This window comes from Strix uralensis, chromosome 3 (assembly GCF_047716275.1).
Source record: "Strix uralensis isolate ZFMK-TIS-50842 chromosome 3, bStrUra1, whole genome shotgun sequence".
In the NCBI taxonomy this organism is placed as follows: domain Eukaryota; kingdom Metazoa; phylum Chordata; class Aves; order Strigiformes; family Strigidae; genus Strix; species Strix uralensis.
This window is the reverse complement of record NC_133974.1, coordinates 11,078,128-11,091,811: the sequence shown is the minus strand read 5'-3', so window position 1 is coordinate 11,091,811 and position 13,684 is coordinate 11,078,128. Positions and strand designations below refer to the sequence as shown.

Below are 13,684 nucleotides of genomic sequence, written 5' to 3'. Positions count from 1 at the left end.
TGTGAATAATTTTATCTACATGATTTATCAGCCTTGGGAAATGCTAGTGAAAATCAGCACCATTGCCTATAACAGACTGAACACTGGCAAGGAAAAACTCATCATTTTCATGCTCAGGAAGCGTGTCCAAGTGGACAAGTAGAATATCATAGAATTTTATATTTACAAAACTGCTTTACAGTTTCTGTATAAGTGTAATACAGAATGTGATAGAGCATGAAGCAGGATGTCAGAGGAAAAGATTTTTCATTTTGCTATGTAGATCAATGTAAGAGGAAGAAAAAAGTAAAAGAATAAAACCACAAAAAAATGCCAAAAGAAATTCAATGAGAAAAAAAAAAAAAATCAAGAAAAAAACAGACATAACAGATAATACTGCTTTAAAGGTCAGCAAATTTTGTTTATTCACATTTGCTCCTATATTTACCACATTTTTTGAACAAATTCCATAAATTCTTGAGTTAGGGAAGGTGCAAAAATTTCCTCATGGACTTAAGTGTGGCACATTACAAGAGTCCTAGGGAAAAAAAGCAACTTCTATCTGAAATCCAGAATGAAGTTTTTAAAGAAAAATTAGGAAGCTGTATCTATTAAGCATTTGGGGGTAAAAGCTTAAAACAGGATTTTTTTTTTTCTTCTAGGTTATTATATGCAAAAGGAGAAAGTTAAGTTTTGATCTAAAGCTAATTCTACTACTTCTGTTTTACCTGAACAAACTTTTTTTACGTGCAAGCATAACAAGTAAGATTGTGTGCTAAATCCATATTATTTCTCATAAAGCCTACCAGAAGTTAGTCCCTTTTCAAACTAAATCAATTGCTTTGCATAAATTCAAATCTAATGACTTGATGTATTCTGATAAAAAAATACGTATTCACAAAAATAGGAAATATTTATATAAGTTAAATGAATAGTTCAAACTGAACATTTCAAAAACATTTTATGCAGTTTCATTTATAACTGCTTTAACAAAATTAACTGGAAGTTTTAGGGTTTGGGTTACTACAGGCTTTGAAAAACTAACTTAAGTCACACATATCTTTAAGAAAGATGTGGATTCAACACAAAACACAGGAACTGTTTCAACAAAAAAACCACAACCTACCTACCAAATGATCTATATGAATGCTACCTCCTGTGGGCCAGCAGTGTTTGCTGGAGTAGCCACTCAGCTGCTCTCCAGCCTGGCTCTGGAACAAATACCCAGCTGTGGCATCACCCTGACAACATACACTATGAGGTACCTGGGCACTGGAAGCACCTGACACAGCAGTTGCAGGGATGGTATGAAGAGTGTTTCCACCTAAATTGGGCCCTGATGTTGCTCCAACTACTGTTCAAGCTGGGACAACCCCTATTCCAACCCCACTGGCTTCCTGACCAATGTTCATATGCATCATTCCTCTGGTCTCCTGCCAGGCCACTTCATTCATGCCTAGGAAGACACATGGAAAGCTCAGTACACACAGAAACCTAAAAAGAAAAAGTCTTGATAACATAAAAAGGCTTTCCCACATATTTTTAAATGTGCAGCTCTTAGGATTTTAAAAAAGTCCAAGCTATGTAAGAACAATATTAATTGCAAAAATGTTTATTGATTTAAACTTTAAAATTGAAATACCATTACCAAACTAGGCCTCTAAGAGAAATAAAGTACCACAGATTTTTTTACAGTATGTTAATATGTCAGAGTTCCATATATTATAAATGCTTGCCCACATACTTCCTTGCTAAAAACGGTCAAGATATGATTTTCAATCATAATGGCAGCAGTTTCTTTTACAGTATTACTCAGCATGATGTGTAAAACCACTAATTCTGTCATACTGCTATGCCTGACTTTATACATTTGTAGACTATGTAACAAAGTAGCACAGAAAACTACCTGAACTACACCTCATTCTTAGAGGCCAGTCTCAGTTTTTCTTTCAGATGTGTCAAGCTGTGTAAAATTCTAACACAGTAATTGACATTAAGCTTCTCTAACCCACATGATAGTACGTTTTGGGGTTTTCACAAAATAAAGATTTCTGGCTCAGATTAAAATGAAGTTTGCCAATTTGGCTTGAAACAAGTATAAATGGCCACAGCAAAAATCTTTCTCCGATATTGACAAAATCCTCTGCAGGAAAAAATACCTGCCCCCAAACACATACACTTAATGATCTCCACACATTCTTAATCTACCGTAACTGACATATTATCAGTCTTTTAGTATATAAACGGACATATATAAAACCCAAAATACCCCCTACAATCTTAACTAAGTACTTTTTGAGGGAAAAGAAATGAAAATTAATTTTCAAGTCGAAGAAATGTCTCACTTTTCATGCTAAACAAGAGTGTTAAGCCCAAACAACAAAAACTGACATACATGGAAAGATATTTAATCAGAATAGAACACTCAGTTCTGAGGTTGTAGACAAAAGAAACCACAGTCCTCTAATTGTTCTACACAATTCTACCTTTTTCATCTAGCTTTATCGACTACTGAATGTCCAATCTTTAGGGAGATATATACATAGATACATGGTAAGAGGATTTTTTTTTATATACCATCAAACAATCTTGGGTTTGAGTAACACATAAGACCTAAAGCTACTTTGTCTTATTAGTACTGATACTGTAAATATTTGCTTATTGTCAAAATACCCTACTAACATCAGTTCTGCAACTTCTTCAGACTACGTGACTAATTCATCATTGTAGTATGCCTAGAAGTTCAAGCAATATATATCGTAATAAACAGCAAGATACTTGAAAAGTATGAGTCAAAACAGACTCATTATTTTTAGCTCAACTACACAGTCATCTCCAGGGGGTCTAGTTTTGTATTTGATCAATACGCACATGTAAAGACTTACGGAACTAAACACACCAACCCAGCTGTTAAAAATTCACTTCCCCTTGGAAGAGATTTCTGAACAAATTCTGTATGAAACTTCAGACCAGCCACAAAAAGAAAAAACGTATACAGCTAGTTCAATACATCACTCGCAATACTTCCTCAAAATAACACGGACAAAATCTAAGAGCAAAGTTATGAACATAGGTCTGACACAACCTTTATTTCCATTAGGATTTCCATGCTGAGAGCTTTATAATGGAAAGGCTGACAACCAGACCTATTACCTGTACCTGAGAGTTTTGCCAATACCTCAACAGCACTGATGAAGCAAGAGATAACCTATCTTAATTCTATGAAAAATTAAAATTGGAAATAATCAAAATTACAAAATGTAGACCAGATTACTTAGTCCAATGTACATACATAAATATATGTTGTAAAAATCTGCCTGTTAGAAAGGCTGCAGATGGGGTATTTAGTAGAGGACTGAGGATCATGTCACTGCTCTAAAGTTAGTGGAAATAGATGCATATACAGAACAGCTAGCAAAAAAAGTCAAACGTGGATTATTACAGAGATACTTTTGCTACATTTCAGAGTTTTACATTTCTTTCTCTACTCCCAAGATGGTCGTCATAACCTCTTCAGACATATTTTTTTCTACTATCTACAACTGTTCTTAAATAGCCATCTTTAGAAAAAAAATCTGTTAACCAATAATGAAATATAATCTTTAAAGATATTGCTAGACATGACATCTGGTCTTTATTTGTAAGCTAAACATTTCACATACCAGCTTGAAAAGCTATTCCCTACTATTCTAAAAACCACAGCAGGTATTCCGAGTGGGATTCAAACTAAATCCTGCTATAAAGTTCCGGTATGCAAGCCGTTACTATAAAATAAATTTTATACAACTTGTTTGAAATTACACCCAACAAGCTAGAACTGAGTATGTTTACATGTGCTGATGTAATTTAAAACTTTTCTACTACATGACTGTGAAGTGCCTCCAACTTCATTGTAAGAAGCACCATGTAACTGGTATTTGTTGTTATAGGAAGAGAAAACGAGCGAAAGACTTCTTGTCTGAGACAAGAGCCTGGGCACTGGCTTTGTGACAACACTGGAATGGTTGCATTGTGTGGAATAATTAAGACAACAGCCATGTTATGGGTGGGGAAAATTCACATTAAATGAGGCAAGCATTTTCAACTAAATTTACTGAAGAGAAAGAAGATTGATAACTCTCTCACATACCTATACATATAATACACACAATGAGAAGTATTTATAAAACTTGTCTACTCTATGTAGTGTATTTCTATGTAGACATGTACAGTTTTATATTGTTTCCTTTGTAGAGGTTCTACTAGAAACTTTTCAAAAGAAAATACAGTGTACTAATGCTTGTTTCACAGAAGATTCCCAACACAGAAAAAATTTAACATTCAAGAGAATCTAGGTTTCTTTTTACTGGTATGGACAGTGAATTTTTGTGTAATTTCACATTCAAAAAGCATGAAGACATACAAGCAGGAATTCAAATCATCTACTGGATTACTTGCCTCTGTGTATAAAAACTTGGTCTAATCATTTTGCGGTTTTAGAAACCACTGTACAAAGAAAAAAAAAAGATGAAGTTATCAAGGAGAATGCTTTTAGAAAATTCTACATATGCTGATTATCCAATGCACACTCACATATCATTAAATCAAGGGGGAAAAATATCTAGAAGTGAACTAGAAAGTGCAGTTGAAAATCAGATCTAGTTAACAGTATTCAGCAAGCTGATGTCCTGTTAACAGACTTTCCCCAACCACCTGTAATATCTGGCCCAATGAGAACACTGCAAAGAAACACTTGAGCATGCAAATCTTGAGGAAAAGATCTACATAAAGCTTTCAACGTGCACTACAATCCTACATAACATTTAATATATACCACCATAATAAGAGGTATATTCTCATCAAAAAACAGGCGAGTCCAGCTTTTTCAGCCAACTGCTTCTTGCACTATTAACTCAATCATGATACCAGATACCATTATAATTGCCTCACCACTGTGCCAATATCCCTAACACTGAAGAAAAACATTAAGTACTATAGAAAAAAAGTGTCATTCTGTATTAATGCAGAAAAAACGCTATTCAAATAACATGGACTTTCCTACGTGTAATATCCACATAATAAACTGCAAAATCTGCATTATCAAGCAGTTTCTCACATGCATTTGCCTACTAACCATTTTGCTGGGACAATTTCCAAATTTTCAACTCTCTGAACACTTCAGAAAACTGTCAGGTGATTTAGTGTCATTTCTACACATATAACCCAAACTACACCACCACTAAATTATCATTTCCCTTTTTATTCGAGTTTCCTTCTCCCGCCTACCTAACATATTTATATTCGCATTGACACAAATTGAGTTGTAGACCAGAGAAAGGTAGACAATAATTCTCTGAGCTTCTCAACAAAACTGCGACTGTTGTTAACATTTGGTTTTAAACCTAGACGTAACTAAATATAACAAAATACTACACTTTAGATGTAAAAATGGTAACACGGGGTAATATTTATATTTCAAACGCATTCATATTCCACATACCTGAAAAGTTATACCATCAACTCACGGTAACTAAAAAGGCTTGATCTCTCAGTTGAGATGCAACAAAGACTTCAGTAAAAGAGAAACCAAAATAAATCTAAAAGTATTTTGTTAGCACATAGCATATAAGCGACAATTAGGCGATATAGGAAGTTTTACCGATTCTCATTTGCAATGACCTATATAGCTCACACACGCCTACATAACTCAGAAAAAAGCATCCCAAAAATCAGCTGATACAACCTCTTTATCACATCACATATAAAACATGCTAACATTCTGGTGTTAAGCCATCTTGCTTCCAACAGTAAGCCAGAAGAATATAAAGCGTCCCGAGTATATTAATTTTCTCTCAAGGAACTAAGAGTCTGAGGTTATGAAATATACGAAAGAGAACAATGCCAAAAAAAAAAAATAATCTTTGCACAATGACTGCCAAGGAGATTAAAAACCAAACTGTTAGTTGCAAGCACGATCCACTCAGGGCAGCTGGCATTTTTCTCAACTTTTTGTTATTGTAGTCTGCGCAGACACGTTTGAAGAAAAATTAAAACCTAACACTTCATTGTATGGTATCAACTACCAAAAGCATTTGGCCTTCTCGCTCCACCCTCAGAAAGCAGTCATTATCTTTAAGAGCACTAAAAAAAAAATGATACAAGTTTTCACGCTGTCGGTGCATTTAAACAAAGCCCATTTTATCCCAATTCCGCACGGACGCAATTGTCCGTGGGGCTGCCGAAGCAACGCCCCCCCGTCCCCGGCTCCCCCAGCGCCTCGCAGCACTTCGCAGCCCCGAAGCCTATTGTAACAGCCAGCGCTGCGTCCGCCCCCCCGCGCCTGCCCCAAACTCCCTCGCCCTCACGCGTGTACGCGCCTCTCCCCACCTGAACCCCCGACCGCCTCCGAGGGCCCTGTCGTGTCCCCCCCGGACTCCTCTCAGGCCACAACTTCGCCCCCCAAGCGCCGCTGGGATAGAAACTGCTCCCCAAGTCCCCGTTCCCCTGGGCTCGCCGAGAGCACAATGCCGCCCTCCCCTCAGCATCGCCGCCGCCCGCCCCCCTCACACCGCCGCCGCCTCCCCTCACGGCGCTCCCTCCCCACCTCGGCGCCGCTCCCCGGCGAGCCGGGAGGACACAAAGGCGGCGAGGCGCGGGCGGCCGCCGAGCAGGCCCCGCGCCGCCCGGTGACCTGCCACAACATGGCCCCCTCCCGCCCTCCTTCTCCCCTCCCTCTCCTCTCCCCTCCCCTCCCTCGGCGCGCAGCCGAGGCCGGAGACAAAAGGGGGCTGGAGGAAGGGGGGCCCGCCCGCCCGCTCCGCCCGCCCGCGGCCTAGCCAGCGCGGCCCCGGCCCCCGAGGATACTCACGGGCTGGCTGGCGGCGCTGCTCGCTGCGATGGAGCCGGAGCGGGCCCTGGGACACCCCTGCCCGCCCGCCGGCCCGCCGCCCCCCTCCTCCTCCTCCTCCTCCCTCTCGGCGCCTCTCCTTCCTGCCTCCCCTCCCCCCCTTCGGCCGCGAGGGGCTCACAACAACATGGCGGGAGGGCGAGCCCGGCGCGTACGGAGGGAGAGGGACAGCGAGAGCGCGGCAAACCTCCCTCCGCCGCCGCCGCTCGCCCCTGCCGCCGCCACCGCGCACGCGCGCCCCAGCCCGGGAGGGAGGCAGCGAGGGAGAGGGAGGCGGTGGCCCCCAGCCCCTTCCGCCGCGCACCGCGCATGCGCCGCCGGCCGCCGCGCGCCTCCTGCCCGCCCCTCAGCGCGGCCGCGCCGGGCGGGCACCGGCAGCCGGTGCCGTCCCCTTCCACTCCCGCCAAACGAGCCGGTCAAAACAGGGCGTTTGTGGGTTTTTCTTTTCTTCTCATTTTCATTTTTCGCTTTCTGGCGGCGGGGGGGTGGCGGCGGCAGGCGGTGCCTGCCTGAAGGCCTGGGGTTAGGAGACAAAGGGGAAGGCGAGGCCCGTTTGTAGGGGTACGCGGTGGCTCCTGAGGGCCTCGCTCCCAGCGCCGCCCGCGGGGGAGGTTCCCTTGTTTTTACAATAAACAGAAACGCATCACCGTAGTTATTAATTAACCGCTGTGCCGATAGTTGCTGCGTGGTGATTTCGGGAAAAGAGTCAATTATTTCCTTGCCTCGAGAGAGTTAAATACAGGATCTCTGATAGAGCTGGGTGGTTGCTATTGGTAAATACGGTGCTGGATGCTAGTAAACACTGCTAGTGGTTTTCAATAACCTCACTCAATCTGGGCATAAATTCTACTTGTTTAGCAGCCCCTGAAAAAGAGGGAGCTCTGCCTGTCAATGACATTTTAAACGATGAGTTTTGCAAGAAAATCCGCTGTTTTGCCTTTTTACCCGTTCTCAGAGGAGTCTGGTTAGTACTCCATTTCGGGAAACGGCAGTCAGATGCCATCCACAGATCAGACCTTCAGACGAAACCCAGTTATCAGTCCTGTATCAGGCAGCTGTTCAAAACACCGCTTTCTGTAGGCAGAAAGGAGGCAGGCTCTGCCAGTCCCAGTGACTCGTTAGGGGTATGGCAGGGCGAGAGCGGGCGAGTTAGGGTGCAGGAGTACCCGTGTATGGGCGCTACCGCTGGCGGCGGCAGTTGTGGGCATGTCTGTGACTACCAACTGCGTCCTTAAAAATAGAGATGTCTTGAAGGAAAAAACCCTCACAGTATTTATAGATGTGGTTAAAAACATGAAAGTTCCCAGCTCCTGATAAAGATAGAAACATTTTCCCAAGAAATTAAAATTATTTCTTCAGCTTAATACTAGTCAGCTGAGTACCCAGATGTATGCAGTCTGCTGCTGCTCATGTGGCTAATGCCTGTGATCTTGTGTCGTATCCCACTGCCACCTTTGGGCTATCTCCAGGGTGGCTGCAGGGCTGAAAAGCCAATTCCTTTGGTTATTTGAGGAGAGGCCTCTAAGTCACGGCCTCCAAGTCAGCCCTTCCTTTCCTGCAGACCGGCTGGGACTGAAGGAAACCCTGGTATGCTCTTGGCATCCTGAACACTTACAGCCGCTGGTCTATGTTACACCAGCTCTCCAGCTCAGACCCTTCTGGGGACCCTATTAGTCCTGGATAATTCTGATCAGTGTTTGTATAAAGCATTAAATGTTCAAGAAAAACTCGGCATGCATTTGGGAAGCGTTAAGCTTGAACAACTTCCACATCAGTCTGCTTCCCAGTACTGAAAAACCCAGCCTGGTCACCAAGCAGAAAAGTATTTCAGTGCAATCAGTTTGGGATTTGATCTCAGAAATACAATTACTTGGTTACCTTCTAAAGTATTTTTCTAAAAAAAAGAAAAACCGAAAAAATTCCACCACCACACACCTCACAATTTAATAATGGCATTGAAGTTTTTGACTCATGCTAAAATAGTTCAAGAAGAGTCTTTCTCTCTTATCTTTGTTTTGAGTGAAAACTTTAAAAGTACTTAAACCTTATATAGTTTAATTTGGTATCACTGCATTACAAAATGCTTTTCCTAGCTATTCCTATTTTTAAGGAGGTGTTAACAGCTGACTGGGCTCTGCTTACACTCCAAATGTTTCAGATGAACTCCATTAACTCAGTTATGCTTTTTTTTTTCCGTGAATAAGCATCCTCAATGAAAAATACTAAACAAATATACAGTCTACAGTTTAGAAAAGTAGCCAAGGATATGGAAAGCCTTGGATGTTCCACAGTCTACCTATGAGACCTTGGGCAAGATACTTAATTGAAGAGCACTCACAGAAATTGAAAGCTGCAGTCCTAACTGTCCCCACTCAGCTAGTGTCTAATCCTGAAGATGTCTACATTTTCTAAAGCCGCAAACTTCAGGACCTAAAACTCTGCACATGAACAAACTTTGTCCAGCTGTGTCATGACATCCACGTCCCCCAGCAGTTTTGACAGACTGCTGTTAGATCTAGCAGGATAGCAAATAATTAACCTGTATTAATTAAAACCAAGGTATTCCTCCATGGAAATTAAACAACTAGATGTGGTAGACCTTCTCAAATCATCTCCAGAAAAGACACACGTCCCTACAAAAGCTTGCACTCTTTTAAAACAAAGTGCAACACCTTCCACTCCCAGGACTGGGGAGCACCCAGAATCGATGCCTTTGCTCAAGATTCACAGGTCTGACTTCCTTAGAGAGAGTCCCAAAAACCAGCAGACTACTTTGGCTGCCCTCTGCTGCAGCTGGGCTGTTTTGCAGGGAAGAATTCAAGATCTTCCTGTCAGATCTTCTACTTAATGGCCTTGCTGGCCTTGCAGTCATAGAATCATAGAATGGTTTGGGTTGGAAAGGACCCTTAGTGATCCTAGAGTCCAACCCCCAAGTCTAACTAACCCCGGTCTAATCCCCAGTCTAACTACCATCTTATTGCTTAAGAGGAGCAGTCATAAATGGTTGAGCCTCGCTCAGCTCTCTGAATACTACCTTCACAGCAGGACAGCACTGCAGCTCAGAAGCAGTTCAAGCTATCAGCCCATGTTCCCTGGATTAGGGGTTTATATCCTTAGCATGTCCCTTGTTAGCTACATCTGTAGGATGTGCTGATCTGGATGTATGTTTCATGCACTTACAGGGGCAGATCCCTTTCTGAAGTTATTAATTTTCCCACATACTGCGTAGCAAATCTAGGCACCCAGTGCACAATTCTGGATTCCAATTTGTCAACAGACATACAATTGATTAATTAAAAAATCAATGAGTCTGAAATACTACATTCACAAGACTTGCAGCTAAATGCATTGCTATAGGAATGTTGGTATTTCATGTTTTAGGGAAGCAGTGACCATAATGCATAGGAGACCCAGCAGGCCAAGCATCCCCTTTGGCTAGCCTCTCCCCAGGGCCTCAGAGAAATGTGCTTACAAGCCACAGACTCTTCATACAGAGTGACTTTCCCATCCACGCATCCTTTTGCGCCACCATTGCTTCTCAAAAACATCCTTTCCCTGCCATAACCATTCACCATGCTAACTCAGGTTTGACTCTTCTGTTCTATTGCTTTTGACCATGTAACCTGTTCATTAACTCTGCTCCTGCTGCATCTTGTTGTGCTGATACTGTTGCCTCAATTCCTACAAGCCTCACGGCCTGTTCCTGTCTCAACCCTCTCTCTTCCGATACAGAAACATTTGGCCTACTGTATGCAACTGCATCCATTATCCAATTTTAATGTTTAAAGCTACGCATCTTTAAGCTTTTTTCCCATGTGTGGGAAGAACTCTTCTAAGTTACCTTAGCATCCATCAAATTTCCCATTTAACACAAAAACTGGTCCAAAAATGCCTTCCTTTAGCATAATTCCTTTAAACCCATTTGACAACAGCTCGTCTCTCAGTGTGCTGAAAAGCCCAGTCTAATCTGTTGCTCAAAACTGTTTCCAAATTTCCATTTGTTTCCCCCACCTGTCTGTGCAACTGTAACTTTCTTCAAGGAAGACCCATCTATTCTGGGGTTTTTTTGGACTAGCTAGCAACTGGTATAACATACTGAGTTAGTGCAAATGACCACACTTCATTTTAGGACCAACAGAAAATTCACAGCTGAATTCCAATAAATTTTGTCACTTACCCCATTTTTGGACTTACTCATTACTACACTACTGTTCTAAAATGCAGGGATGCTGACTTGCCATTCAGTTACACGGTCATTGCTCCTGTAGACTTGATCAACTTTTCCAAAGAAGCTGTTCCGCAAGAGGTTTAAACGAAATGCATGAGAGGAGGCATCGGTGAATGGAGTGCGCAGCCCTGCAGCATAGGTTTTCCTGAACTTGTCCCAAGAAAGAAGTGTCTCTCAATGGAAGTGCTTTGCTAAGTAAGTCTATGCTAAAATGACCGAGAAGGTATGTTTATACCTCAGCCAGTTATGAGGGGGTGAATGACTCAGGGACAAAAGCTGTCTTGCCAGTGAAACAAGCTTCATAAACATACCTCAGAGTCACAACCACCAGAGAGAGTCATTGTAGCACAACAAGAGTAACTAATGACATCACTTCATGTACATGAATGTGAATAGCTTTGTAGTGGCAAAGCCACAGATAACACCAGCTGGTTTTTAGATTCACATTCACTTTGTTCACAACAGAGTGGCTATCAATGCTTATCTTAAGAAAAAAGCCTAGAATTATATTTTTCTTTCCAGTGGAGAATTAAGTTCCAGGAACTCTTCATGCTGAATGCAGACTGTGGCTCTTAGAACTGAAGATCGCATATTATACTCAGTACAAAGAATGAAACCTCAGAGATGAGCATCAAATTGATTCTCACTCATTTCATATATTAAGCAGTAATGAGTAAACACTCTAATTTCTTAAAAGAGAAAACAGTTCAAAGACATATCCCAGGCAATGGAAGCAATCCCAAGAGCTGTGAATAAGAGGCAGTATGTGAATAAGAGGCAGTATTTTTTTTGCACACTTAGAACAAGATAGTTCAGCAATATCAGACCAAGGAAGAGTGGGAAGAATGCGTTGGGTTTTTTTTTCTCTCCTAAGGAAAAGAACTCTAAAAATCCTAAAAGCATATCCATACGTTTTAATTTTGTTGTGTAAAGTCTCACCAACTTAACTTGCATGAACTAGAAAGTCTCTGTATCTTCAGAAATGAGATGCCATAGCACAGATAAACTAGAAGAAAGATCTGCAACAGTAATTTGGCTTATACATTTCCTCTTGTCTTAGGTTCTTCAACACCCTTCTGCCTATTGCTGTATCAAATACTGATCCTTCCAGCTGCAGTAGGTTCTTCTGATAGGGCTTTGAACAAGCAGCCCAATACCACGTGGACTTTGCTTAGGGTAACATTGGACATCTGTGGTCATCTCTGCTTTTGTGGTGTCATCACCAGACTATATATTTTTATTCTATCTTAACCATACCTGAAGCTCCCCATAATTTCCTGTTCTTACAGTGTCAAGGGGGCTGACCACAAGCAACAAGATATGTCTACATGACTGGACACATCATCTGAATACCAAAATGCAGCACAGCCGTATTAGATTGGAGATAGCTAAGACCCCCGTTCTGACTCACCATTATAGCATGAAGACATACCCACTGGTCCCCATTTCCACGTAGAGAACCCAAACCTTATTCTATGCCAAACATGCCTTCAGAGCAACAAGGCATAGCTCAGTGAGTATACAATGCCAGAGAGATACTCAGGAAGGGAAATCCTAGCTTGCTTCCTGAGCGCATAAACAAAATGGTTGAGCACTGTGATACTGAAAAGTAGGTGTCAATGTTATGCATGTATTGCATAAAGTATTGCATAAATAGCGACAGTGTCTTCATACATATGTGGGCTTACCTTTCATTATATCTGCAGGTTTTACAGACTTCTAATGTACTTCTGTTTCCAATGCATCCCTCTTCCTAGGCAGTTAGTCAAACAGAACAAAACAAAAAATTCATTGAGCTGAAATAATGTATTTTTTATTATTGCAAAATCCAAGTTCTTTTTGTGAGACAGCTCTCCCTCTCTTGCAGCACAGGTCCCCTGTCTTCAGCTAATCTCCTATCAGGGCCCAACAGCTGTTCGTGTATCCGTACCCCCCAGTGCTGTGGTGGGGGCCCAAGGGTGAGCCTGTGTCTGCAGCAGAAAATGGAAAATGCAGAGGGAGAAGGAAGAGCAGCACTTTGTTTTTCTGCAGGAGCTGCTGGGGGATGAACCCACCACCCACCCAGCTATACCTTTGCTGTTCCTGTAACACTGGGAGCAAAGCGCTTTGCAAGTGGGAAGCAGAGATTAGCTGTTCAAGTGGGAATAATCAATTCCCATTTCCCTGGCACAGGAAAAGTAGGCACCAGACCACACCCCGCAGCCTGCGGCTTGCTTTGCCTACTGGCTTGAGCTGGCTCCAGATGGAAATCCAGTTCAGCTGGAAAACTTCTTCCCTCATAATACATCCTGTTAGTGGACTGCAAAACAGGAAGTTTATATGTGTAAATAAGAGTGCCTTTCCACTCATTTTGGCTAAGGGCTAAGAATTAGAAGACAACATCTGTAGATTCATCCAATTTGCATTCAATAGAACAGTACTACTTCAGAGTAATTCTTGGGCCTCCTCATTACATCATGAATTTATCAGCTGACTGCATCACTGACAAGGGCAATTAGGAAGCTATGATCCGGGACCAGGAAGAGTCCTCCAAGCTTTTAAGTACAGTTCTTTTCTTCATACAATCTCAAATGAAAATTTAACAAATGGAA

General features: G+C 42.0%; 1 protein-coding gene across 2 annotated transcripts in view; it reads right to left on the bottom strand.

Annotated features, from left to right (window-relative positions):
• The window catches only part of PUM2 (pumilio RNA binding family member 2), a 77,143-nt gene extending 64,213 nt beyond the window's left edge, over positions 1-12,930 (bottom strand). Inside the window, exon 1 of one of the 2 annotated variants that reach the window (XM_074861499.1) lies at positions 12,782-12,930. The gene's annotated coding sequence lies outside the window, so the exon portion shown is untranslated. Of the gene's footprint in view, positions 1-6,826; positions 7,074-12,781 lie in introns of those variants that run through there. The other variant, XM_074861498.1, reaches the window with a different exon arrangement.
• Positions 12,931-13,684: the final 754 nt, after the last annotated feature.